The sequence below is a fragment of the Kogia breviceps genome, chromosome 10, assembly GCF_026419965.1.
Source record: "Kogia breviceps isolate mKogBre1 chromosome 10, mKogBre1 haplotype 1, whole genome shotgun sequence".
Lineage (NCBI taxonomy): Eukaryota > Metazoa > Chordata > Mammalia > Artiodactyla > Physeteridae > Kogia > Kogia breviceps.
This window is the reverse complement of record NC_081319.1, coordinates 44,738,424-44,761,714: the sequence shown is the minus strand read 5'-3', so window position 1 is coordinate 44,761,714 and position 23,291 is coordinate 44,738,424. Positions and strand designations below refer to the sequence as shown.

The 23,291-nt window shown below is 45.5% G+C and overlaps 1 long non-coding RNA gene across 1 annotated transcript in view; it reads right to left on the bottom strand.

Annotated features, from left to right (window-relative positions):
• LOC136794915 (uncharacterized) overlaps positions 1 to 10,810 on the bottom strand; it is a 70,199-nt gene extending 59,389 nt beyond the window's left edge. Inside the window, exon 1 of the long non-coding RNA XR_010842381.1 lies at positions 10,610 to 10,810. This is a non-coding gene — a long non-coding RNA (uncharacterized lncRNA). The remainder of the gene's footprint in view (positions 1 to 10,609) is intronic.
• Between the last annotated feature and the right edge of the window lie 12,481 nt (positions 10,811 to 23,291).

The window sequence follows — 23,291 nt, the reverse complement described above, 5'->3', positions numbered from 1 at the left end:
CCCAACATAGGAGCACCTCAATACATAAGGCAAGTACTAACAGCCACAAAAGGGGAAATCGACAGTAACACATTCATAGTAGGGGACTTTAACACCCCAATTTCACCAATGGACAGAACATCAAAAACGAAAATAAATAAGGAAACACAAGCTTTAAATGATACATTAAACAAGATGGACTTAATTGATATTTATAGGACATTCCATCCAAAAACAAAAGAATACACATTTTTCTCAAGTGTTCATGGAACATTCTCCAGGATAGATCATATATTGGGTCACAAATAAAGCCTTGGTAAATTTAAGAAAATTTAAATCATATCAAGTATCTTTTCCAACAACAATGCTATGAGACTAGATATCAATTACAGGAAATGATCTGTAAAAAATACAAACACATGGAGGCTAAACAATACACTACTTAATAACGAAGTGATCACTGAAGAAATCAAAGAGGAAATCAAAAAATACTTAGAAACAAATGACAATGGAGACACGACCACCCAAAACCTATGGGATGAAGCAAAAGCAGTTCTAAGAGAGAAGTTATAGCAATACAATCCTACCTTAAGAAACAGGAAACATCTCAAATAAACAACCTAACCTTGCACCTAAAGCAATTAGAGAAAGAAGAATTAAAAAAACCCAAAGTTAGCAGAAGGAAAGAAATCATAAAGATCAGATCAGAAATAAATGAAAAAGAAATGAAAGAAACGATAGCAAAGATCAATAAAACTAAAAGCTGGTTCTTTGAGAAGATAAACAAAATTGATAAACCATTAGCCAGACTCATCAAGAAAAGAAGGGAGAAGACTCAAATCAATAGAATTAGAAATGAAAAAGGAGAAGTAAAAACAGACATAGCAGAAATACAAAAGATTATTAGAGAATACCACAAGCAACTGTATGCCAATAAAATGGACAACGTGGAAGAAATGGACAAATTCTTAGAAATGCACAACCTGCCAAGACTGAATCAGGAAGAAATAGAAAATATGAACAGACCAATCACAAGCACTGAAACTGAAACTGTGATTAAAAATCTTCCAACAAACAGAAGCCCAGGACCAGATGGCTTCACAGGCGAATTACATCAAACATTTAGAGAAGAGCTAACACCTATCCTTCTCAAACTCTTCCAAAAGATAGCAGAGGGAGAAACACTCCCAAACTCATTCTACGAGGCCACCATCACCCTGATACCAAAAGCAGACAAAGATGTTACAAAAAAAGAAAACTACAGGCCAATATCACTGATGAACATAGATGCAAAAATCCTCAACAAAATACTAGCAAACAGAATCCAACAGCACATTAAAAGGATCATACACCATGATCAAGTGGGGTTTATTCCAGGAATGCAAGGATTCTTCAATATATGCAAAACAATCAACATGATACACCATATTAACAAAGTGAAGGAGAAAAACCATATGATCATCTCAATAGTTGCAGAGAAAGCTTTTGACAAAATTCAACACTCATTTATGATAAAAACCCTGCAGAAAGTAGGCATAGAGGGAACTTTCCTCAACATAATAAAGGCCATATATGACAAACCCACAGCCAACATCATCCTCAATGGTGAAAACCTGAAACCATTTCCACTAAGATCAGGAACAAGACAAGGTTGCCCACTCTCACCACTCTTATTCAACATAGTTTTGGAAGTTTTAGCCACAGCAATCAGAGAAGAAAAGGAAAGAAAAGGAATCCAAATTGGAAAAGAAGTAAAGCTGTCACTGTTTGCAGGTGACATGATACTATACATAGAGAATCCTAAGGATGCTACCAGAGAACTACTAGAGCTAATCAATGAATTTGGTAAAGTAGCAAGACACAAAATTAATGCAAAGAAATGTCTGGCATTCTTATACACTAATGATGAAAAATCTGAGAGTGAAATTTAGAAAACACTCCCATTTACCATTGCAACAAAAAGAATAAAATATCTAGGAATAAACCTACCTACGGAGACAAAAGACCTGTATGCAGAAAATTATAAGACACTGATAAAATAAATTAAAGATGATACAAATAGATGGAGACATCTACCATGTTCTTGGAATGGAAGAATCAACATTGTGAAAATGACTCTACTACCCAAAGCAATCTACAGATTCAATGCAATCCCTATCAAACTACCACTGGCATTTTTCACAGAAGTAGAACAAAAAATTTCACAATTTGTATGGAAATACAAAAGACCCCGAATAGTCAAAGCAATCTTGAGAACAAAAAACGGAGCTGGAAGAATAAGGCTCCCTGACTTCAGACTATACTACAAATCTACAGTAATCAAGACAGTATGGTACTGGCACAAAAACAGAAATATAGATCAATGGAACAGGATAGAAAGCCCAGAGATAAACCCACACACATATGGTGACGTTATCTTTGATAAAGGAGGCAGGAATGTACAGTGGAGAAAGGACAGCCTCTTCAATAAGTGGTGCTGGGAAAACTGGACAGGGACGTGTAAAAGTATGAGATTAGAACACTTCCTAACACCATACACAAAAATAAGCTCAAAATGGATTAAAGACCTAAATGTATGGCCAGAAACTATTAAACTCTTAGAGGAAAACATAGGCAGAGCACTCTATGACATAAATCACAGCAAGATCCTTTTTGACCCACCTCCTAGAGAAATGGAAATAAAAACAAAAATAAACAAATGGGACCTAATGAAACTTAAAAGCTTTTGCACAGCAAAGGAAACCATAAACAAGACCAAAAGACAACCCTCAGAATGGGAGAAAATATTTGCAAATGAAGCAACTGACAAAGGATTAATCTCCAAAATTTATAAGCAGCTCATGCAGCTCAATATCAAAAAAACAAACAACCCAATCCAAAAATGGGCACAAGACCTAAATAGACATTTCTCCAAAGAAGATATACAGATTGCCAACAAACACATGAAAGAATTCTCAACATCATTAATCATTAGAGAAATGCAAATCAAAACTACAATGAGATATCATCTCACACTGGTCAGAATGGCCATCATCAAAAAATCTAGAAACATTAAATGCTGGAGAGGGTGTGGAGAAAAGGGAACCCTCTCGCACTGCTGGTGGGATTGTGAATTGGTACAGTCACTATGGAGAACAGTTTGGAGGTTCCTGAAAAAACTACAAATAGGGGCTTCCCTGGTGGCGCAGTGGTTGAGAGTCCGCCTGCCGGTGCAAGGTACGCAGGTTTGTGCCCTGGTTCGGGAAGATCCCACGTGCCGCAGAGTGGCTGGGCCTGTGAGCCATGGCCGCTGAGCCTGAGCGTCCGGAGCCTGTGCTCCGCAGTGGGAGAGGGCACAACAGTGAGAGGCCCGCGTACCGCAAAACAAAACAAAAAAATCTACAAATAGAACTACGATATGACCCAGCAATCCCACTCCTGGGCATATACCGTGAGAAAAACATAATTCAAAAAGAGTCATGTACCAAAATGTTCATTGCAGCTCTATTTACAACAGCAAGGAGATGGAAGCAACCTAAGTGTCCATCATCAGATGAATGGATAAAGAAGATGTGGCAAATATATACAATGGAATATTACTCAGCCATAAAAAGAAACTAAATTGAGTTATTTGTAGTGAGGTGGATGGACCTAGCATCTGTCATACAGAGTGAAGTAAGTCCGAAAGAGAAAGACAAATACCGTATGCTAACACATATATATGGTATCTAAGAGAAAAAAAAATGTCATGAAGAACCTAGGGGTAAGACGGGAAAAAGACACCGACCTACTAGAGAATGGACTTGAGGATATGGGAAGGGGGAAGGGTAAGCTGTGACAAAGTGAGGGAGTGGCAATGACATATATACACAACCAAACGTAAAACAGATAGCTAGTGGGAAGCAGCCGCATAGCACAGGGAGATCAGCTCTGTGCTTTGTGACACCTAGAGGGGTGGGATAGGGAGGGCGGGAGGGAGGGAGACCAAGAGGGAAAAAAAAAAAAAAAGTGCCCGATAGTCAATACCTTAGGCTTCACAGGCCATGTGGCCTCCGTCACAACTACTCGGTTCTGCTGTTGCCTTGCAAAAGCAGCCCCAGACGGTACGCAAATGATGGGTTTGGCTACGTGCCCATTAAGCTTTGCTTAGAAAAACAGGCCACTGCGGGCAGCCGTTTGCTGACCCCTGGCACAGGCTCTTTGAACTGGGAGTTTAGCAAACGTCAGATCCAGCCCCGGATGGCAAGACGAGGTACAGCGCCGAGGGCGGGAGGGATTTGTCCAAGATCCTCCGGGGAGCTAGTGGCAGTGAGACTAGAAATGGATGGTCCATTCCTTGTTTCTACCCCGTGGTTCAGAACCGAAGCGTATATGGATAGGGCTGGATCCTGAGGGCTTCTGTGACTGTTGAAGATAGAGGGTGACATGCTGCCCCAGGAGGAGAAGGAAAGGGGCAAAGTCAGCCAAGAGCCCGGCGTGGAGACAGTTGTCAGCATTCCCACCTGAGGTCAGCCTCTGAGGCGGCACAATGAGGGGCAACCGTAAGGCAGAAGATGGCACTGACCCATGAGCTCTGGGACCCCATTGCTCTTCAAAGGAAAATGAAAGGCTGGCCCCTCCCACTGCCAAGGCCAAGGTGAGGGGCTGAGGGGAGAGGAGTCCCAGTGACTGAGTGTGCAGAGAATAGCTGAGGAGAGAACCTGGGATCACACCTCCATGATCGGACTGCTTACCTGCACAGGTGTGACCCAATCCTTGCTCTCACAGGCCTTTGCTTTAGGCCTGAAGCCTATTTTGAGCCTCCTTTTTTTTTTTTTTTTTTTTTTTGACCATGCCACACGGCCTTTGGGATTTTAGTTCCCCAACCACGGATCGAACCCGGGCCCCGGCAGTGGAAGCACGGAGTCCTAACCACCGGACTGCCAGGGAAGTCCCATATTTTAAGCCTATTTTAAGACACACCAGCTGCACACACTCTGACCTGTGGCTTCACATTTTGCAGAGGCGGTTTAGGGATTGCAGCCTCCAGGAGAAGTAGGGCCACAGGCCCCAGGAGAAGATAAGGGGGACTTGGAGCCGTCAGGACCTGTGGCCTCCTCTCTCTCTCTCAGTGCCCCACTGTCTCGACTCTGCTACCACAGACCACTGGGTTCAGATGGGGACCTCTCAACAGATGCAGGGAAGGGGGCACCTCGTTCACAGCAATGACCTTCTGAGAGCTGGGAGACACCCTCGGGCCCCCAGAGTCTCCTTAGGGCCCCTTGGAATCCTGGGCCCACTCGGCAGCCTCCATCCTTACAATCTCCCAAGTCAAAGCCTCAAGTTTTCAAGAAAGAAATGTTCAGGTTTGGAAAGAGAAGGCAATGGGGACCTTTGGGCCCTAGCAGAGGACTGATTCTATTTGGAATTCTGTAACCACCTCAAGGCCAAGGGAAAAGGACCCAAGCATATCACCAGGACCCGAGAGACAGATTTTTTTTTAGCTCTTGGTATCAACAAGATTTTGGTCTTCAGTCATCTCAAATTAAATAAAACCTAAGCAGCAGGAGCTATTGTAGATACGTAAAGAAAAAGGGGAAGAAAGAGCTTTGCATCACGTGAATTTTTTGCCACAGAAACTTAATGAGAAACACACCACATTTCCAGAGCCCTCTTTCTAGTCAGGGCTCCCGCTGAGATAAAAGGTCACAAGAAGAGAAGGAGTGAGAGCAGGCGGGAGCTGGGGCTGGGAGCAGGCAGGCACTTTTACTGGAAAACAGGCCCAAATTTCATACACGCTGCTATCGGCCTGAGAGTCTAGACTGATGATTTTCTTTGGATGCCAGATGTGAAGGGCTTTCATAAAGGAATCTCAAACATCACGCATTTAAAAACACATCGACCCAAGCTGCATTCACTGATGCAATGGAGAACTTTCTATCCCAGACAGCAGGGAAAACACACAGCCTGGTGGGGAAGAGTCCTGAACTCGGCTGTGCATCACATTGCTGCCCCCTGCAGGCCACGAGCGGCAGGGCACCCGGAAGCCAGCCAAGTCTGGGGACCCTGGGCTGAACCACGCCTCCGCCAGCCGATGGAGATTTTCTGACCATCTGGCCGAAGGTGGCTGGAGAATGGTCCTCTGCAAGGTGCCACATCGTGGCTGGAAGGACTGCGCTGGGCCTGCACCTCAGCATTACATACATCAAGCAATCTTACTCAGTCTCTAACCTGGCAAGGTGGAGATGTTGCCCCTGTAAAGTACAGGGTCCAAGAAGTTGAGTGATTTGCCCAGTGGGTGCAATTGGCTTATTCAGTATTGGCATTTGACACCAGTGCCCCTTCCCTGACCCTGTGTGCTGAGGCCATCACTGCCGGGATGCCCCTTCTCAGGGAAGATGGAATGATGTAACTGGACCTCCGTTATCCAAACCTGATCAGACCAGAAATGAGGAAGCTCTGCCTGTGAGGCCCGCAGGGCCAGGCTGGGGGGCTGCACATCCTGCGGCCTCAGGCTGGGAGTGGCCCAGGACTCAGGGATGCTAGTCCTGCCGTAAGGCTGGAGGGGGTCTCCTTGACCGCACACCCAGCCAGGGCTCAGGGAGGGTTTGTAGAGCAAGGAGTGTCCCGGCCACCCTCTAGCCTCTGGAATCTCCCAACAGCCCTGCACTTCTCCTGTCTTGGCTGTCTTGGGCTGCTACCCACCCCCCTGCCTTTACACAGGGATTGGCTCTGTAAACATCACCCTGAGATTACCCCCGACCAGAAACATCCCACTTGGAGGCAGCTACAAATCACTATGCCAGACACTCAGGATCAGTGACCTTTAGAAGAGGCCGGGCGTGGCAAGGACCCCACAAGTGACTCACATTTAATCTAGTGTGAAAGGACCTCTGCCCCCACCTCCCCAGGCAGCCCAGCCCTGCTCCATGCCCTCTGGTTTGCCCGATCCCCGCAGTCATGGGGACTAGACAGGATGCTCTGGAGAGTGTTTGGTTTCCTGCCAGTGCTGTTGACTTAAGATGCTGTGTGGACCCTTGGGCATTCCCTCCTTTTCTGAATCCTCCTAAAGTGGTCCAGTCACCTCTCTGGCCCCATCTCTCCACGGGGCTTCTTCTCTCAAAGGCAGGGCTGCTTGTTGAGCCCAGGACACCCCTGGGCTTTTGCACAAGTCGCTCCTCTGCCTGGAAGCCTTCTAGCCTTCATCACTTGCCCAACTTGGGCTTGTCACCAAGCGTCAACCCTCCCACGGACAGTTCTTCCCTCCTCTCCTTCCCTTACCCCTTGGGCGGAGTACCCCCACACACATACTCTGAGCTCCACCATGCCACCTACCCTCGCCTTCCTCTGCTGGCAACATCACCATGCAGTCACCTGACCACTGGTTCGTCTTCCTGTTTCTAGAGGCCAGCTGGAAAGCCCTTAGCAAATATTTGGTTGATTCCCTAATCTCTTTGCATCTGGATGTCACTGCCCTTATGTTCAGGGACCAACCTGCTGAATTGGAAACTGGGACTTGGGACCTGACCATGGACTAAATATTTGCCTTTGGAGTTGTCCCCCAAAGGATGGCAGGGAGAGGGGGCAGGGAGAGGGGCCAACTTTATCATCCCTCTATCACTTGGCCAGAGGTGCCTGTTGGGCCTAAGGGGGAGCAGCCACTCGAGGGAGGTGTCCCTGAGCCACAGTTCCAGGTCCACCCCTGGCCTGGCTGACCCTTTCGAGCCACCTCTTCCCAGAAGGCTTGGCTGGGGTTATTAGAGTGTGCCTCTGGGAGCTGAGGACAGAATGTGCCACAGCAGTGCAGCTCCTTTTGTTTGCTCCTGGAACTGCTGTCTGGAGAATCTGACTGAGAGAGGCCTTGTTCATAGTTCCTGCATAAAATCTAAGGAGAGCGGTATAACATATCAGTCATTTACACCTTAATGAAAACAAATGAATGCAATCTGGTCATTGAATCCCCGAACCTGAGGATCAAAGGGAGCCTTCAACCAGCACCCTTTCTGTCCACCCTTCTGTCCAGCTGGCTTCCATCCTGTCCATCAGTGCTGCTGCCGTAACTTGATACGTTTATAAAACACATCCCCTACCCCCCCTTCTCACACCCTTTGCTCTTTCTTAATGAATTGAAAATTAAAATGCTAACCATGATCCTTGTTAATACAGGTAACCCCCCGTGAAATTACAAAAAACTGAAAAGGCACCAGGTCCAATTCCCACCTGGTACAGACCCTCCCTCATCTCCTAGACGGGGCCCTGTGACCTGGGAGGCTCCCAGACCCCCTGGGGTCTTTCAGAGAAGAGAAAGGAGAGAGGGTCCACCTCACTGGCCCACGGTGGGAGGTAACAGCTCTGAGGTGATGAGGAGGCCATCCGCCTCAGGAAGAATGTCCTGTATTTTCTAATTCTCCATGCCCAGAATGACTGCAGTCAACAGGGCCCAAACAGGTCACTGACAAGCATACCTGGAAATGTCACCATCCCTAAAGAGGCCAAGTGGTGCCTGTGGGTGGGGAGACCCCTCACCTCATCCACCCTCCCTACAGCAGGACACACACAGAGCAGGGCTCTCCCACCCTGCCTTTCCAGCCCTCCCGCCACCCTCCTCTCTTCCCTTCCATCCCAGGAGGGAGAAGCAGATGGGAGTGAAGTACAGCTGAGCCCAAAGAGGAGCCTTGAGGCTGCAAGTGTGTATAAACAGAGGCGAGAACCACAGGGGAAACTACTTTGAAGTCTCCATCTGGTAACAAATGAAAATGTGGAAGATGAGGCACATGGTTTCCCACTGCAGCAATTTGTCTTTGATCGGAAGAGGCCATCTCACGTATTGGGGAGGGGGCTAGGTCTTCAAGCCACAAGCCTGGGTTTGAAGACTCATTCTGCCACTAACTTGCCTGCTGAGGGTCTAGAAGCACTGCCTCCCAGGGTGTGGGGAGATTTTTGAATGATGAAACACTTAGCACCGTGCCTGGCACACGATAAATGCTCTCCAGGAGCAGGAAGAAGAGTAAAGAGTGTAACGAAGACTTGGCGCCATAGGTAGAGCTGCAAGAAGCTTATGGAGCGCCTTATAGTCTGCAAAGCTCTCTGGGTTCTGTTCTTTCACCTGATGCTCTAGGAGGCTCAAGCTGTAATCATACCCACATCACAGAGGAGGAAACTGAGGTTTCAAAGTGCCAAGAGACTTGCTTGTCATCCACATGGATTGCCCAATGGAAAGCAAAACAGAACACCAGAAAAGGAGAGTAGGTCTGATGAGGCCATCCGGAATTTCACCAGCAGAAAATCTAGAAAGCCATTCCTTGCCGATTTGCACCATGCACATTTGGGGTCTTGTGGGTGCAGGGTTGTGTTTGCATACCCGGGGTACCATGATCTTTCCAGAGTCCGACTCCAGCTGCGTGTGCTGCGCCCGCCCCCCACTGCCGCAGAAAAATGCGGACAGGGCAGGGAGGAGAGCCTACGCACGCACTGCCCGTTTCCTTGCTAGTTTCAGGGCATTCAGACCTCATGAGGCCAACTGGACATTCAGCCCAGGGCTTGACAATGCACCTAGGCAGATCTTGGCAGGCCCGCACGTGGATATCATCGTCTTTCATGTGTCCAGGTCTCCCCACCCCCCATCACGTTTTCGGTTACAGATACCAGTACATTCGAGTACCCTCAGTGCAAGTGCAGCCACCGCAAACGCTTCGAGTTGCCCGTTTATGCCTGCATCCGAGCTCCACCTAGTGGCAGGTGTTGGACATGGCGTCCAAGTGTGCATTTTCTTCCGGAGCCATTTGCCTACACTGAGCCATTGAGTGCTAAGTGGACACTTTGAACTCAGCACCCCTGAGGTCCTGGCCCTCTGCGACCCTGTCCATGTAACCTGCCCTGTGCCAATCCCCTTAGCTTTAACCATGCCGGGAAGCCTGAAGGCACTAATTGGCTAATTATAAACCCTGTCCGAGACTGCTCAGAGCATCCTCCCTCTTGCTCTCAAAGCCCACAGAGCTCTGTGATGTCCCAAAGCCTTGGCCAGAGCTGAAGTGGCAGCCACCTGACATAGTAGAAAGTATATAAAAGTAAGCATCCAAAAACCTGAGTTCTAATGTCACTGTCTTTACCTGAGAGCTAGGTGGACTCGATAAGTCATCCAAGTGCTCCAAATCCACCTGTCCCCTCCTGTGTAACTAGGATAAGACTCAGCCTCAATATCACATCAAGTCACGGTGAATGTGCTGAACAAACATATGATATTTCTCTGCAAGAATCCAACAAACAAGCCAAGTGAATTCCTACATGTTAAAGAAATAGGTGGCGGGCTTCCCTGGTGGCGCAGTGGTTGAGAGTCCGCCTGCCGATGCAGGAGACACGGGTTCGTGCCCTGGTCCGGGAGGATCCCACGTGCCGCGGAGCGGTAAGCCCGTGAGCCATGGCCGCTGGGCCTGCGCGTCCGGAGCCTGTGCTCCGCAACGGGAGAGGCCACAGCAGTGAGAGGCCCGCATACCGCAAAAAAAAAAAAAAGAAATAGGTGGCAATCCTTATGCCCTGTCTTTCCTTGCCTCTGTAGATGCTGGTTTCTCAGCCTGGTATGCTCTTTGCCCCACTCCTCTTAGCTAATCCCTCCCTCATACACCCATCACCTCCTCCAGTAATCCCTCCCTCCTCCCTCCCCTGAACTGAGTACCTCCATCTCTAGCTCGCACAGCACGCTGCTATGGCTCTCGTCACACTTTGTTGTCGTCATCTGTTCCTTTCCTCTTCACTTGACTAAACTGCATGCTCTTTCAGGGAGGGGACTGTCTTCTTTACTCTTGTATCCTTGCTGCCCAGCACAGAGTCCAGTATACAGTAGGCTCTCAATCCCGCTTTGTGCTGAATGACTGAAAAAACTGAACGAAATAAACAAATGGGTCATGAGGATGTTCTCTGTAATCCTCCAGAGGCCTTTCTGTTTTAGATCTGAAATCCACCTGCATTTTTATGTATATGTGAGGTAGAGGTAAAGATAGACTTTTTCCCATATAGATGTGCAGTTGACCCAATACTTCTATTAAGAAAGACCATCCTGTCCCCACTACATGGCAGGGTCACCTTTGTCATAAATCAGGTGACTGTATATGCGTGCATCAGTTTCTAGACTTTATTCTGTCCCGTTGGTCAGTTATTCAACCAGGTTCCTGAGGCAAAGACCCCATTACAGACATTTTCTATGCAAATAAATAACAAAGTTTATGCCAATGACAATTTTAAGCAGTGCCACGCCCACTTGGGAGCCCACAGGGTGGACAGAGCCAGAGGAAGTGGCCAGGCTGTGAGCTCAGAGAAGGTTACAGCCAGTTCTGAGAGTCTGTGTACCTCATGGAACCAAACAAGGGGTGGATTGTCCCTGTAAAAAGAGGGGAAGCAGAAAGGCAAGCCAGGACCCCAAGTCAGGAGGAGCCAGGCATCGCCTGAAGTCCATGACAAGAGCCAAGGGAATGTGTACACCACCTGGGGCTGAGTCCACTGGTACCTGCTGCTATGGCATCTGGCTCTCGGCCCTGCAGGCAGCTTTTAGGAAGGCTCCCCTACAGAGTAGCTCAGGGCATCAAGAGGCTTCTGACAGCTGGGGCTGGGAAGACTGCAGAGAATCAGGGAGGGGAGGATATTGAGAAAGGCCCCAGTTCCTCTTTGACTTCACTTGGGAATCTCAAATGAGTGCCGAGGCGGAGGGGAGGGGAGGGGAGGGGAGGAGAGGGGGATCTAATAGCAGGGCACTTGGCCTTCCTAAAGTAGCGGTGCTGCCACAGAATGGGGCCCAGAGTTGCCAGCTCTTCCAGTTTTCCAAGAGAAGCTGCAAATCCAAACTTGCACGCCAGATTTTTAACTATTGGCAACTAATTATTTTTAATTGTAAACACTGTGAGTGACATAAAACACACCTGCAGGCCATATTTGATCGTATCTGATTGGTATCTGATCGGTTTCTTTGAAATCAATAGAGGAAGAAACAAATTATTTTATCCTTGAGTCCTGGGTATTGTTCAGATACCAGGAGAGTGTGGAGGTGGTGTCCCCTACACACTGAGAAAATTTATTGTGAAAATAAGAAAAATAAATAAATAAACGTGCCCCCTCCCCGCTGTGTTACTTTTCCAAGTATAATTGCATTTTAATAATCTGGGGCTAATTTTGAAGGTAATAATTGTTTGATTCTCACTTTGGGTTTGTGTTGATTATTTTAGAAAATGTGTTGAAGCATATTTTATTTTCCAATCTTGTACCACTTCAATGAAAATTCGTTACCAACAGAGCTTTCTGAACTGAAAAGGAAGAAATCAAAAATACACAACTGTATGTAAATTAAAGTAAACAGGCATGCTAAATAAATAAATTATTTGTACATGAGGTATCTGGCCCATACTGATGAAATACAAACAAGGAAATATTTCAGCCTTAGAAATAGAACAAAAAACTATGGAAAGAATAAGTAAATGAAATGATACTATGTCAAGGATCATTTGGGACAGCTATGGTATAGGAGAGAAAGCATTAGAATCATAAGATCTGGTTTAAGTCCAGACTCTGCCCTTCCGGATAAATTACTTAACTTCTGGATAATAAGATTATATATTCCTGCTCTGTTGGAATCATTCCTTTGGCCAATAAAAAGAGCAGAATCGAGTACATTTACACGTAGGTGAAGCTTCAAGAACTTGTGAAAGCTTTTCTGTGCTTTCCTTTCCTTTTGATACAGTGATCAGCAACATTCCAGGTGGTGGATACTCTGTCACCAGAGTTCTATCATGAAAACAATGATGCAGAAGAGGGTCTCAGAGCAACCCACCATGGACTTGAAAATGAGCAAGAAATAAACCTTTATTGTCTTAAGCCACTGAAATAGGGTGGGCTACTTGTTACTGCAGCACATTGTACCCCATCTCCACCCCAGTCTGTAAACAGAATCCTTATCTTTAAAGGAAATTTTAAAATACCTACCTTAGAGCATAGTGATGCATGTTACCTCACCCAGCAATGAGTATCCTGAATTACTCATTTTTCTAAGTATACCACATACCTCATGTCCTCTACTCCCCATTATATATTTTACATATGTTGATATTTTTGTTATATTGTGTTTCCTGAAGACAGGAATCCTGTCTTTTCATCCATAGATCTCAAATAACAACAACAAAAATCAAGCCATTTCAAGTTGGGCTTTTGCATCCAAAGCAAAACACATCATTCAAGGCACCATAAGAAAGACATCCTAAGCTCATCTTCCTGCTACAGAAAGAGACGGCATTTGGTGGGGGCCGGACCAATAGCTGAACCGCCCAACCGCAGTGCCGCAGCCCAGCTTGAAGGGCCAGATGCGAAGGGGAGACCAAAATGAAAGCTATCAACAGAATAAAAGAACACACAGGCAGGAAAACAGCAGGAGGGCTGGAGAGAGAGAGAGAGAGAGAGAGAGAGAGAGAGAGAGAGAGAGAGAGAGGCACAGGGAAACAGACCAAGAACATGAAATGTGCTATCACTGATTTGCATGTTGGACTGGGCCAATACACACAATTTTTGGAGTAGAAAATGAGAAAACATGGTTTTTAATGAACACGAGAAGAGAGTATGCCGACAGATTCACGATAACCTGGGAACGGGACCAATCTCTTCCAGCAAAAATTAAATCCCCACAAAAAGAGGGGGTGGGGGGCTTCCCTGGTGGCGCAGTGGGTGAGAGTCCACCTGCCGATGCAGGGGACACGGGTTCGTGCCCCGGTCCGGGAAGATCCCACATGCCGTGGAGCAGCTGGGCCCGTGAGCCATGGCCGCTGAGCCTGCGCGTCCGGAACCTGTGCTCTGCAACGGGAGAGGCCACAACAGTGAGAGGCCCGCATACCGCAAAAACAAAAACAAAAAGAGGGGGTGGGTATGTGAATAAAGACCCATTTTATTTCTTTCTTTTTAATTTTATTTCTTATTTTTGGCTGCATTGGGTCTTCGTTGCTACGCGCAGGCTTTCTCTAGTTGCGGCGAGCAGGGTCTACTCTTTGTTGTGGGGCACAGGCTTCTCACTGAAGTGGCTTCTCTTGTTGTGGAGCACGGGCTCTAGGCGCAGGGGGCGTGGGCTCAGTAGTTGTGGCTCGAGGGCTCTAGAGCACGTGGGCTTCTGTAGTTGCGGTGCACGGGCTTAGTAGTTGTGGCACACAAGCTTTGTTGCTCCACAGCATGCATGTAGGATCTCTCCCTGGGCCAGGGATCGAACCCATGTCCCCTGCATTGGCAGGCGGATTCTTAAACACTGCACCACCAGGGAAGTCCTAAAGACCCATTTTAAACAAAGAGAAGAAAAGGTATTTGGGGTTGAGAGACACCGTTGTCCTAAGGCAGGCTCACTGAATCTTTAAGCATAATAAACACACATAAGGAGAATAAATGCTTCTTAACGTATATGGTTCAGCGGCTGGAAGCCCAAGAATAAAAGGCAGGAGTAGAAAACAGGGCATTTTTGCCATCCCAGGTCACTGATGTTGTCATTCATTTATTCCATGTACATTTAGCAAGCCCCAAGCCCCTGGCGTTCATGACCCAACTTGGACCGCGGGATGACGTCACCCTCCCTACCTCATTCGTTGTGCCTTTTCTTCCCCAGCACCTCACTAAAGGCTCATAAATGCTTTCCTTCCACTCTGTACCCCTCTGCCTTGGGCAAGCCCCCAACCCCCTGTGTTCCTGACCCAGCCTGAACCACAACCCCCAACATTCCCTCCCAAGACAGAGGATCATAAGTATGTCAGCATTGTGTTGATTTCTTTTAGAAGTGATACTTATCTTTGAGAGTTCCCTACTGAAATATTTATTAATGGAATGATATCTTTGGAATTTGCTTCAAAATAATATTGGATAATATTACATAGAAATTTTTTAAAAACAAACAAATGGATGAATTTTGCAGACAATGTTGAGTCAAGAAACTACACCCCAAAAGAGTATGATTACCTTTAGATGAAGATCAAAAACAGGCAAAACCAACCTTTTGAGGAACAAGTTAGAATAGTGGTTAGAATGCCTTGCAGGAGATGGGAATAAAGACACAGACCTACTAGAGAATGGACTTGAGGATATGGGGAGGGGGAAGGGTAAGCTGTGAAGATGTGAGAGAGTGGCAGGGACATATATACACTACCAAACGTAAAATAGATAGCTGGTGGGAAGCATCCGCATAGCACAGGGAGATCAGCTCGGTGCTTTGTGACCACCTAGAGGGGTGGGATAGGGAGGGTGGGAGGGAGACACAAGAGGGAGGGGATATGGGGATATATGTATATGTATAGCTGATTCACTTTGTTATAAAGCAGAAACTAACACACCATTGTAAAGCAATTATACTCCAATAAAGATGTTAAAAAAAAAAAAAGAATGCCTTGCAGGGAGTGATGGTGATAGAAATCGGAATAGTACCTACTTCTGGGTGGTGGATATTGACTGGAAGGGGACAGGAGGGAACTTTCTGAGATATTGAAATGTTCTACATCTTGTCTTGCTGATGGTACACAGGTGTAGATAATTGTCAAAACTCATCAAGTGCTCAAGATATGTGCTTTTCATTATATACTAATTATATTTCAATAAAAGTAGGTTTTAGTCTCTTGCTATCATAATAGTTATTTTTTAGCTTAAAGAACACTTACTCTGGCCATCAGTTTTCTTCATGACTAATGCTATGGACATTCTCTTTGTACATAAATCTCTGTGCAAGCGCACAGGCATTAATTTTCCTTACCAGTGAAGAAATGAATGAAAATAACTATACTGTTATTTAGCTATGAGAATAATTCTCTCCTGGAGCCAGAGAAACTTAGAAAAACCTAGCAGGAGTTTGTCACTAACAAATCATCCAATTAGGGATCTTCATTCTGAATTACCACTTTTTCTTATGAGGTATGTCAATGATCCATACCACACAGGACCAATGAATATAAAATGAATGTTCTCATTTGAGAGGCCACAATGCACCATATGCAGTGAGCCAGAGAAAGCCCAAACCCAGCTGTCTAGGTGAAGCCAGGGACCTCTCTGCCCTTCACTGTCAGGCACTGGAGGGCATTAGGGTGGAGCTGACCCACACACACCCCTCACAAGTCTAAGGGTTCTTCATGAAGAAGTGAAGCTGTTCCCCAGGGAAGAACTTAAGCCTTGGAAGCTAAGCACATTTTGAAAATAAACATTCAGTAACTCAACAGAGAAGGAGGATCTTCCCAGTCCTAAGAATAATGTTGGATCACCTAGAGGGTCACCTTAGTCAAGGTTAGCCTGGCTCTGAGTAGCAGGACTATTGTGACTTGAAGACTTAGAAGCTCCGGTCTCAGCCTGAATTTATTCCTTCTTCCCCTGGTGTTGTTTATAGTTTTAAAATATCTGGCAGTTGGGACTTCCCTGGTGGCACAGTGGTTGAGAAGCCACCTACTAATGCAGGGGACATGGGCTCGAGGCCTGGTCCAGGAAGATCCCATATGCCGTGGAGCAATAGAGCCTGCGCTCTAGAGCCCGTGAGCCACAACTACTGAGCCTGCGTGCCACAACTACTGAAGCCCGCGTGCCTAGAGCCCGTGCTCTGCAACAAGAGAAGCCACCACAATGAGAAGCCTGCGCACCGCAACGAAGAGTAGCCCCCACTCGCCGCAACTAAAGAAAGCCCATGCGCAGCAACGAAGACCCAACATAGCCAAAAATAAGTAAATAAATAAATAAATTTATTTTAAAACATATATATCTGGCAGCTTTCACCTGATTGGCGTTTTTGTCAGTCTACTGAATTAATTCAGTCTACTGAAGTTTGCTGGCATTCTGCAGCCATTTCACCTGCTGAGGATAATTCAGTAGAATTATAAAACTTGATTCACATTCTGTCTTGTGCTCCACAAATTATACATAGAGCGAGAGATTAAAGATTAGGGAGACGATTCAGGCAAGAAGGGAACAGGATATTTACATAAATCCAAAATATCTCCCACAAAAGTACTTATTAACTACAAAAGGAAAAACAGGAATTTAATGGTGGAAAAATCTGATGGACACCACATTAACCAAATGATCGACATTCATAGCATCAATAATGAAATCAAACCACAATGTATGCCTCATAAGATACACTGAGAAGGACACAATATCACTTCTGGGATATTCTTGGCCAAAATGCATAATCTGAATCTAGTAATGAGGAAACGTCATAGAAACCCGTTATATAATGTCAAAATCATGAAAGACAAAGAAAGGCTGAGGAAGTGTTCCAAATTAAAGGACACCCATGGGCTTCCCTGGTGGCTCAGTGGTTGAGAGTCCGCCTGCCGATGCAGGGGACATGGGTTCGTGCCCCAGTCCGGGAAGATCCCACATGCCGTGGAGCGGCTGGGCCCGTGAGCCATGGCCGCTGAGCCTGCGCGTCCAGAGCCTGTGCTCCGCAATGGGAGAGGCCACAACCGTGAGAGGCCCGCATACCGCAAAAAAAAAAAAAAAAAAAAAAAATTAAAGGACCCCTGAGAGACATGAAAACTAAATACAATGTGTGATCCTGGGTTAGAATAAAAATAGCTATAAACAACATTAATGGGATAATTGGCGATACTAGAATGTAGACCATAAATTGGAAAATAGTATTGGATCAATGTTAAATTTCCTGAATTTGACAACTATGTTGAGGTTACATAAGAAAATATTCTTGCTCTTGGATATTTCCATGGAAGTGTTTAAGGGTGAAGGGACAGGAGGCCTTCAATTTACTCACAAATGGTTCAGAAAAAAAAGTGCGTGTACACATGTATGTGTATACACAAACATACACACACACTCACACATACATATGGAGAGAGAGGATGATAAACCAAATTTGGAAACTGTTAATACATAAATGGTGACTCTGTGTGAATCTTTTTACACATGGGGTAAAAATGAGGGTGGATATCTGAACAAGGCTCATCCCCTCTCTGGATCACTCTCATACCAGAAAAAGTCAGAAGAATTCTCAGTTGATCCCAATAGGAACAGATTGAACTGGTTTTGGGGTCTATGTGTGTCCAGCTAGAGGACCTAAAAAGACTCAGATCACCTTCGTTTTTTTCCCTTTGTTTCCATGGCTAATGTGCTCTCTCACATAACAGTACCACTTTTTTCTTAGAAATGTCACATGCTTAAAATCTAGGCACAAGTCAAATAAAGTTGTATAAACAATGCCAAATTTTGCTCCCTTCCTCATCAATAAGGAAAGATTAAACGTGCTGCTTCTCATGTTGTTCATTTCCCTTTTGCTAATAACAAGCACTCATCTACTAATATACGTTTGCTTTTTTTTTTGGCTGTGTTGGGTCTTCATTGCTGCATGCGTGCTCTCTAGTTGCGGTGAGCAGAGGCTACTCTTCGTTGCATTATGCGGGCTTCTCATTACTGTGGCTTCTCTTGGTGCAGAGCACAGGCTGTGGGTGCGCAGGCTTCAGTAGTTGTAGTGTGCAGGATCAGAAGTTTTGGTGCACGGGCTCAGTTCCTCCGCAGCATGTGGGATCTTCCTGGACCAGGGCTCTCGAACCCATCTCCCCTGCATTGGCAGGTGGATTCTTAATGACTGCGCCACCAGGGAAGTCACTCCTTAATGTTTTAAGATAATCTTTTCTGCATGTCCTTATAGTAATCCTATCATTGTGGGAGCAGTTTGTTCAATTTAGAAACAAACCAGGATCTGTAGATATTATTTGTATTTTAATATGTAGTGAGGGCTGTTTTACAATTTATAGCTCATGAATCTCTATATATTTACTGCTTGGTCTTCTGGTGACATTAAGTTACAGCTTGAATTAGGATGAAGGTAATAACTACTTATACAAAGATGCTTTAGTAATTTATTTCTTCATAAAGCACTTATCGAGGGATTTCCCTGGTGGCACAGTGGTTAAGAATCCGCCTGCTAATGCAGGGGACATGGGTTCGATCACTGGTCCGGGAAGATCCCACATGCCGTGGAGCAACTAAGCCCGTGCGCCACAACTACTGAGCCTGCGCTCTAGAGCCCATGAGCCACAACTACTGAGCCCTCATGCCACAACTACTGAAGCCCGTGCACCTAGAGCCCGTGCTGTCAACAAGAGAAGCCACCGCAATGAGAAGCCCATGCACCACAATGAAGAGTAGCCCCCACTCACCACAACTAGAGAAAGCCCGCGTGCAGCAATGAAGACCCAACGCAGCCAAAAATAAATAAATTAATTATTTTTTAAAAACTCCTTTATCTAAAAAAAAAAAAGCACTTATTGAAAGCCTTCAACATGTCAGGCACTCTGTCAGTTATCTGGAATGAGATAGCTGTATGAGTTAGACATGTCAGCCAATCATGGATTATTTACTTTTCTTATACTAAAAACAAAACAAAACAAAACAAAAAACCACCACAATGGCTGCAAGTTCAAATGAGAACCAACAATTGATGCCTCCTGATCACCATCTTTCAGCACCAGGTTCACAGAGATCTACTTATCATTCAGTTTTGGTTTCCATGTGAAGCGTGAATTGGAAAGCCAGAAAAAAGTCCAACAGCCCCACAGCCAAGAACTAGACTAAATATATCAAATCCCAGCCTGGACAATTCATGGTCAAGTTAACACAGTAGCTCCCAGCTCTCAGTTTCTAAATAATCTTCCCCAAACCAGGACTCCTTGGAGAAATGGTTGATTTCAGGGCTGGGATGGGAATTATCAGCCAGAAAACACAAAAATGATCACAGACTAATTAGGACATGGCCAGAGGACACAAAAGCCAGATTGAAAGGGCTCCCAGTGGCCAAATGTGGGATAATACATTGAATGATAATTTTGTAAAAAAGCATGAGTCCACAGTGATACTTAGAGTAAAAGGGGATAAAAAGATCTTTTTTTTTTTGGCCACACTGTATGGCTTGCAGGATCTTAGTTCCCCTACCAAGAAACGAACCTGGGCCATGGCAGTGAAAGCGTGGAGTCCTAAGCACTGGACTGCCAGGGAATTCCCTAAAAAGATCTTTACAGAAGAATACTGGCTAATAAACATAGAAGAAATGATAGAACTGGAAAAGTACTCTCTTGCAATCCCCAGTGACCAATTCAGGAAAAAAATCGTTAATGGATTCTAAAACGATTATACAAAAGGTTGTTGGGGAATAAGAGATTAGCATGATGCTGAAGTATCATGCCATAAATTATATAGTGATTTCAACAAGAAAGGTACTTTTACAATGGAAAGACCTAGTGGTCACCACCTTAATCAAATGGTCAAACTTAGGGTCATTAATAGTAGGGAGTCTTGGCATTTAGTGCCTCCTGAAATGCAGTATGAAAGACACATCACCATCACAAGTTTTTGCCAGAAACGTTTGCCAGAACCTAATCAAACCTCTAGACAAACTTCCAGGATACAGGAAATAGAGAAGAGAGGAACAAGTCAATCACCAGAGGAAGTAACCAAACAAATCAAGACTAGGGGACATTTTACAAGACAATGTTTTTTTAAATTAACTACCCTTGTATTAGCACAAAACAAACCAACCCAGCAGCCCCGGGGCCCAAGAATAAGTTAAGACACAGATAGGCAAGGAGTGATTTTCCCAGGCCCAGGTATGGCGCCCCAGACCTGCATGGCACAAACTTCCTGAGCAAACTCCCAAGGGGAATGGGAGTTCGAGGATGCTGGAGGGGCTTCTCCTTTGAGATGAGGGAAATGGAGCAAGGTGTGGGTCCAAAAAGGGCCCGCTGTGAACATGAGGACACTGGATCCTGTCTGGTGGCCTTGCCCGGCCATCCCGCCAGTGGCTTACCTCCACAAGTAGGGCCCTTGATGGCACAGTAGATGAAGCTCACATTAGACTCCTGGGACCAGCAACAGGAATCTAGGCAGGAAGAAGGTGGTGCTGGAGACACCTGGAGATGGGCCGCCTCCAGGCCCACACCAGTCAGGATCAGCACTCTTACTTGTGATCTCATAAGGAGAAAATTAACCTGCCCTGGACCTGCTTAAAGCAGACACGGAATAAATGGAAGCTGTTCCTCTCCTGCTCCCCAGTCCCAACAGCAGGAGCAGGAAGGAGGCCAGCACCACCTGGGGGCTCTTCTGCATCAAAGAGTGTTGAGGTTTCTCTCTAAGAAACAGCTAGCATTTTAGGTTTGGGTCAGTTGATGTTCCCTGGAGGTCTCTGCCAGCTTGTTTCTCAATGTCTCCATAACAGACCTAGGTTTGGGGGTAGGTAGAAAAATCAAATAGAATGAGCATGTCATCTTTCTGGGGGGATATATGTTGTAAAGAACATGGTAGGGCTTCCCTGGTGGTACAGTGGTTGAGTGTCCACCTGCCGATGCAGGGGACACGGGTTCGTGCCCTGGTCCGGGAGGATCCCGCATGCCATGGAGCAGCTGGGCCCGTAAGCTATGGCCGCTGGGCCTGTGTGTCCAGAGCCTGTGCTACGCAACGGGAGAAGCCACAGCAGTGAGAGGCCTGCGTACTGAAAAAAAAAACAAAAAAAAAAAACAAAAAACAAACAAACAAACAAAAAACATGGTAAATCAGTCAAGGACAAGGCAGAAAACATGATGCAAAGGCTCATCCAATGACTTATCAGAGCTTACTGCGGCATCTTGGCATACTGTGGATGTGGGAGGGTGATCAAGAAAGCGTCTTGGGCTTCCCTGGTGGCGCAGTGGTTGAGAGTCTGCCTGCCAATGCAGGGGACAGGGGTTCGTGCCCAGGTTCGGGAAAATCCCACATGCTGCGGAATGGCTGGGCCCGTGAGCCATGGCCGCTGAGCCTGTGCGTCCAGAGCCTGTGCTCCGCAACCGGAGAGGTCACAGCAGTGAAGGGCCCGCGTACCGCAAAAAAAAAAAAGAAAGAAAAGAAGAAAGTGTCTTGTGATTTGGGGTTTTTTTAGTTTTGTTGTTCTGCTGCTGTCAATCATCAAGAAGTGATGATAATTGTTTTTCCTCTCCCAGGAGAGTCTCACAAACTAAAATCTGGAATTTTCTCTCCCTATGGGGTCAGTTAATAAGTGTTTATCTTAAAAAAAAAAAGAAAGAAATAAATAAAAAGAAAAAAAAGAACTGCAAATCGGAGTTTAGCATGAAAACATCTAAAAAATAGGCATTTGCTGTTAAAAGTATAAATTTGTTGAGGGCATTAACTAGACTGGGGAGAGGATGCAATGCAGGCTTTGTGCTTTTCTGGTTGGGAGGGAAATCTAGAATGAAGAGAATTGTTCCCCCAGGATTGGAAAGAGAAATGGTAGGGATGGGGACATGAGTCGTGCATATTCAGAGGGTCTGAGATGGCAGGACTGCAGGTGAGTTTGTCCACTGGTCTTTGGGAGGACTGAGCCATAAGCCCTGCAGTGTGGCAATCTCTGGGGATGGCACAAGGTAACCTGTGTTTACGAAGTCCTCTGGATCATTTTTAACACGTTCAAGTTTGAGAAGAACTGGTCTATAGTATAATTCCATTGGGGATTTAAAAAACTGTGAGCGAGTATGTGTACACACACTCATACATATGTACGTATATTAAAATATCATACACACACACACATAAACATATGCAAAAAGACCAGAATAACGTACACTCTAACTGTTCACAGTAATATATAGATGAAGGATTCAGATGGCGAAGAGTACAATTTCCTATTTTTTAATTGTGTATTATTTTATGTTGATTGTGTCTTTAAAAGATATTTCAAAAGAAAAGATAAGGTGTAGTGTGACCAGGGCTCCCCTCCTCTAGCACTCCCTGGGCTCTGCCCTCTGCCGTCTTGTCTGGCTCCCCTCAGGCTCACAAGATGACTACAGGAGTTCTGAGCACCACATCCAGACATGACAATGCCTAAAGGCCACTTGCTATGCGTCTCTTTCATTAAGAGTGAAAAATGTACTCCTTGAAACCCCTGAGAAGCCCTCCCTAGCATGTCATCAGCTAGAATTACAGCACATTGCCATGCCCTGGCTGGTTAAAAAAAAGGGGGCGGGGTATGGGTCCAGCATGATCAACTTGTACCAAGCAGCGTTTACTCCTTGGAGCTACATGTGGCCAGTGGAAGTAGGGAATGCTGAACAAAATCTGGGTAGAAGGAAGAAAGGGATTGGCTGTTTTGTAGGCACCCAACAGTAGCTGCCACATATGTTTATACTGCTCTTCACAGAGTTATTAATTTTAGATAGAAATCTGCTGAGTTCTATCTGGTTGTGTTCATTGAAAATGTAATTTTTTACATCTCATTATACTCCATCATTCTCCCAATATAATTATAACACAAATTTTGGTTAAAAAAATTTAGTGTTTATTTATCATGACTGTAAATATTGTTACTTGATAAGCCAAGGTGTGTTTTATGATTT